At 42.9% G+C, this 6,332-nt stretch overlaps 1 non-coding gene across 1 annotated transcript; it reads left to right on the forward strand.

Moving 5' to 3' along the window:
* Positions 1-1,370: 1,370 nt before the first annotated feature.
* Trnaf-gaa lies at positions 1,371-1,443 on the forward strand. The gene has a single exon. It is a non-coding gene; the product is annotated as a tRNA-Phe (tRNA).
* The last annotated feature ends 4,889 nt before the right edge of the window (positions 1,444-6,332 follow it).

Genomic DNA, 6,332 nt, shown 5'->3' on the forward strand with positions numbered 1-6,332 from the left:
AGTCCCTGTACACTTCCCAAAACTCACACAGTCCCTGTACCTTCTACATCTTCACACAATCCTGCACACCTCCACATCCTCACACAGTCCCTGTACACCTCCACATCCTCACACAATCCCTGTACACCTCCCTCCACATTCCCTCACACAGTCCCTGTACACCTCAAACTCATACACTCCTGTACACCTCCAAACCTCACACAGTCCCTGTACACTTCCATATCTTCACAATCCCTGTACACCTCCACATCCCACACAGTCTCTGTACTCCTCCACATCCTCACACAGTTCTGTACCTCTGCATCCTCACACAATCCTGTACACCTCCACATCCTCACACAGTCCCTGTCACACCTCCACATCCACACAGCCCTAGCACACTTCCACATCCACACAATTCCTGTACTCCTCCATCCTCACAATCCCTGTACACCTCCACATCCTCCACACAGTCCCTGTACACCTCCCTCACACCCAGCCCTAGTACACTTCCACATCCTAACACAGTCGCTGTACACCACCACATCCTCACACAATCCCTGTACGCCTACACATCCTCACACAGTCCCTGTACACCTCCACATCCTCGCACAATCCTTGTACACCTACACATCATCACAGAGTCCCTGTACACCTCCACATCCTCTCACAGTTCCTGTACACCTCCACATCCTCGCAAAATCCATGTACACCTCCACATCTTCATACAGTCCCTGTACACCACCCTATTCTCACACAGTCCCTGTACACCTCCATATCCTCACACAGTCCTTGTACACCTCCACATCCTCACACATTCCCTGTATATCTTCACACAATTCCTGTACTCCTCCACATCCTCACACAGTTCCTGTACACCTCCGCATCCTCACACAATCCCTGTACACCTCCACATCCCCACACAGTTCCTGGACACCTCCACATAGACACAGCTCTAGTACACTTCCACATCCACACAGTTCCTGTACACTTCCATATCCACACAGTTCCTGTACTCCTCCACATCCTCACACAGTCCCTGTACACCTCCACATCCTGACACAGTTCCTGTACACCTCAACATTCGCACACGGTCCCTGTACACCAAATCCACACAGTTCCTGTACACCTCCACATCCACACAGTCCCTGAATATCCTCACATCCTCTCGCAGTCCCTGAGTATTTATTTGCCGGGGGGGTGGGTGAGGTGTGTTGACTTATATTAATGGATAGTGTGCTTGTTAGGGGCGTCAAGGATGGAGGAAATCAGCGTAGAGAAGATAGAGGAGGAAAATACACAAGATAAACAAGGAAATGTGTAATACAGCGACCTAACAACAAAACACGGGAGGCTGTAATTTAAATACTTAAGTTTGATGTCTTTAATGTGCCTAGATAGCTCAGTTGGGAGAGCGTTAGACTGAAGATCTAAAGGTCCCCGGTTCGATTCCGGGTCTGGGCAACTTCTTTAAGTTTTACCCAAAAGAGGAATTTAATTTTAGCTTCATCCTTTACAATGTAGACGAAAAGTCTAAATCATCACACAATCCCAATACTCCTCCACATCCTCACACAGTTCCTGTACACCTCCACATCCTCACACAGTCCCTGTACACCTCCACATCCTCACACAGTCCTTATTCATCTCCATATCCTCACATAGTCCCTGTACACTTCTGCATTCTCACATCGTCTCTGTACACTTCTGCATCCTCACACAGCCCCTGTACACCGCCACGCACTCACTCCATGAGATCACTTCGGTAGCGCAAACTGCATATCTGGATTGTTCCAAAACGCATTTCGGTGTTCACGAGATAAGACGAAAAGCACAATCTGATGCACGCATTTATGGTGACACGAAGGTAGAGTTGGATCCTCGGAGCCATGACCCCCAAGTCGGCAGAGGGTGGAGGGCGGCAAAGTGTCTTTTGCCCACGGCTAAAAGTTTACTTTCCAGGCACCATCGTGGCCGCATAACGTTCAAGCACATCAATATTCCTGTTTTCTCAGCTTGTGTCATTTAAATAAGAGATTCGGCTCCTGCCAGGTTCATTATACACATAGTACCAAGCAGAAGTGCAGATTTTTTTTTCCTCTGACGTCAAAGGACGCAGATCATACAAACAGTCTTGTGCTGAACTATTCTCCGACCTTATACCAGTGAATGAAAGCCTCACATGAGGTACGTTACTGCAAAATAAAAATTTGAAGTGGGAAGTATTAGGACTACTGAAATACGTTTTAAAAAACGATTACATCACGACTAGGCTTGGTCGCAAGGACGGTATAGTACACGTTAAATTCGTGTTTTCAAGGACTCGGGTAGCGGAATACAGGGGTCAGTCAGCCAGGAAATGAGTCCGTCTCTACCCAGCCAGCGATCTGGTACCAATGGTCAAAATACCATGGTGGCACCCAGGCATCAAGGAAGGAGCGGATGTAACCCTCGACATGCTAAATATTGTGTGGAGGTAAATTGATACCGTTATTACTTAGTCCGTGTTACGAATGGTGCACCTATTGAATGTCTTCCCTAATGTACCCGAATGATATGTACCCATACATCAAATGAATATCAAGCATACTGGCTAAGAGGTGTGTGAATATTCCTCTGTTTACATTATTCAATAAAAAATTATAAGGCTTCAAAGTTGTTTAATTTCAATTTTGGACACCGTTTATTAAACTAACTCCAAGTGAAATATGCTTGACAGCCCTGGTAATTGACTAAAACATCTTCCTTCATTTCTGTTTAATACATACAAATTACTGAGAATAATTACAGCTAAAGACCAGAATAAGAACATAAAGGTCGAGATAAAACCGAAATATGGATGATACACCATTTAAAACGTCTTCCTACCTCCTCCTCCTCCCCCTCCCTCACTCTACGTCAGTGTCGAGGGAGAGGGCGTCCTCTATCAGCCAATCAACATCGCGTAAATGAAATGTGTTATATCACTAAATGATGAGAATGACCTGCCAGCTCCACAATAACCTGGCAGTGTTCTCCACCATTCTTCCTTAAAAAAAATTAACTTTCCCGTTATTATAAAAAAAGAAGAGATTCCACTATCATCTCCAGAAGAGAACCTGATAGGACTCTCCAGCTTTCTTGTATATACGTCTTCTTCATTCTCTAAGGCCCCCATAACTTGACTAATTATTAATTCAGTACTGCTAACAATTCTATGTAGTCTTTCATAGGCATAAACACATAGCCAAAGTGAGGCAAAATGATCTATCAAAACCCTTTACAATTAAGGGTTGATGAGCAGAAAAGTAGGACAAAAAATGTAAAGAAACAAAGGTCTGACGATTCATGTAGTAAACAATAAATAACAATGACGGAAGGAAACATCTCTTAATTATTTTCATCACTATTTTGCTTCCTATCTTAACTAAAGGCATCATCTCAACTCAACCAGAAGCACTCTCTACCTGGCATTTCCTTCAGTCTCTCACTTTCAGATATTACTCACTGATACCCTCAGAGCGACTCCTCACTACTGCTTCAGCACTCCGACTGTGCCTTGTGTTTGCTACATAATTATGACTAAGTGAACTGTGCGTACTCTTAATCTTGTCTAAGTGACTCTTTCAGCCTTAGGGATACAAGTATATACACCATTATTGTGATGTATATACTCGTTCCAGTGAACGCTTTTCATTACGTCTCTCTTATTAGGGGTACCTGGGTGGCGTTCAGTTGCGTGCTACGTACGCTACTGGAATACGTAGCGCGTTATGGTACAAACTGAACAAACATGACGTCATGATACCCGAGGCACTGGCTTTAAACATGATACCCGAGGCACCGGCTTTAAACATGATACCCGAGGCACAGAGTTTAAACATGATACCCGAGGCACCGGTTTAAACATGATACAGAGATAGTGAAGAAAATAAATGAATCGAGATAGTAGTTACCAGTAAAGATGTTAGTAAACAAATAGATATATTAAAACGAATAAATCGCAGGTCCCGATGAGATATTTGCCAGAGTATTAACGGAATGTAAGGAAGAACTTAGTATGCCCTTAGCAAACCTGCATAACATGTCATTACAAACCAGAAACCTGAAGGATAGCGAATGTGATACCACTTTTCAAGAAGAGAGATAGATCACTCTCCTCTAACTACCGTCCAGTGAGTTTAACATGAATTGTAGGCAAATTGCTGGAAGCAATAATTTCAAATTCAATTCGAAATTACCTCGAGAAGCACAAGTTGATCAATAATTCCCAACATGGCTTCACAAGTAGGCGTTTATGTCTGACAAATCTATTATCATTCCTGTCAACTGGTTTAGAATCAGTGGATGACGGACACGATTATGATGTGGTTTACCTCGACTTTAGGAAAGCCTTCTACAGGGTCCCCCGCGAAAGACTAATATATAAAGTGGAGGCACATGGAATTGGAGGAGATATTGTAAATTAGATTAGGGTGTGGTTACAGGACAGGTAACGTCACTAGTGGAGTACGCCTAGGCTTATTACTTGGACCATTACTATTTATTATATTCTAACTGACATGAATGAATGAATGGCTGATGAAGAATGGATGGAGGTGGCTGGGGCACGTTCTGCGTGTGCGTCCGGATAGAGTATTGAGAGAGGCGGTCGAGTGGAGAGTGGGCGGAACGAGATGAAGAGGAAGACCAAGGTCTACATGGATCCCAACTATGAGAAGGGAGACGGAGGACGAGTTAAATACAACCATGAAATGGTCTAAAGATCGAAATGGCTGGCGCGAGGATGTGGAGGCCCTTTGCGTCGTACGGCGTTGGGAGGCGGTAACAGGTAACAGGTAAACGACATACAGTAGATATAGGCGTAGACAGCAACGTAAATAAATTTGCTGACGACACAAAAATAGGACGTGTAATTAAATCTGACGAGGACTCGGTAAAACTACAGGAAGATCTAAAAAAAAAATCGCATGGTTTGAAAAATGGCAGATGAAATTTAATGTAGAAAATTGTAAAGTACTTAGCCTCGGAGATGTAAATGGAGAAACAAGATATCAGATGAACAAACAACGTTGACACAGAGAAATCCGACTGTGAGAAAGATTTAGTTGTGATGTTAAGTAGGATTCTTAAACAAAGACAACAATGCAAATTTACTCGAAACATGGCCAACAAATTACTTGGGTTCATAGAAAGGATTGTTAATTACAAGGCTAGTGAAGATATCTTCTTTTTTTTCAGGTTAAATGGGGAAAGGATGGAAGGTATGCTGGGGCTCAAGGCACAGCCAGACATGACGGATAAAGAAGTCACGACAGATTGTAGTGGGGGTACAGGTTGGAAAAGAAGTTTAATGAGTTAAACAGAAGGGGCGACACCCCTTGTTTTACATATTACAGAGTTTGTTGGCTAATACGTTCACCTTGGATTTAGGACGAGGTTCCACAATGGCCACTTTGGTTGGCAATGACTAGTTGGATTTTACAATTGCATGTTTATTAAAATCTTATTACTTTATTACGTTATGGACTCACTCGATTATAACTTGTTAATAATGTGATCTTATATCATTTGAGTTTTAATCTAAGGTGGATCGTTGTGGCGGACACAGATGCGTCGCGGATTGGGTTGTTGGAGTGCGGCAGACTCCAGGGCCACCAGGCGTGGGGTCACCCTCCGTTGATTGATTGATACGTTTATTGAGATACAGAAAACATTAATACATCTCAAAGGGATGAAGTGACATAAGTCATCCCCACCCCAGTCCAGGAATGTCCCTCTCAGGACTCACATAAATCCCTAATATTTCATATAATCAGTTATAGTAGATAGTTATATTCTAGATGCAAAATTTCTCTATTTCTTTAATATTTCATCTATTTTCCTATTTTTTAAACATCCACTATATTTGCTTGGTGACATTATTTATATGGGCATTTCTATATACATTAAGCAATGGGCATTCCAGTATATAATGTGGCAGGGTATGGGATCTGGATGTTCTACAAACTCTACATTCTTTATCCTGTTCACTTCTCTCAGCTCCAAGTTCCCAATAATATTTATATCCTAATCTTAACCTCATATACACTGAATCTTTCCACCTACTCCCATCTTTCCCATATGTAAATTTTGTGTTCATGAGAACACAAAATTTCCCTCCGTTGATGTCTTCCCCGCGTAGGTGGTTTGGGCTGTGAGAGTTGCCCAGGATATTGTCCCAAACCTTCTTCCCTAAGCGATGGAAACTGAAGTTGAGGGCCTTCGTTTGATTTCTCAGGTGGATGGTTTCCACTGTCTCCTGGTAGGGTGGCACTTGGCCACTGGCTGACCTCAGACACTTGTTTTAGAAACTCTATAGTTGTTGTAGTCTG

This window comes from Homarus americanus, unplaced genomic scaffold (genome assembly GCF_018991925.1).
Source record: "Homarus americanus isolate GMGI-L3 unplaced genomic scaffold, GMGI_Hamer_2.0 scaffold34921, whole genome shotgun sequence".
NCBI classification, from domain to species: domain Eukaryota; kingdom Metazoa; phylum Arthropoda; class Malacostraca; order Decapoda; family Nephropidae; genus Homarus; species Homarus americanus.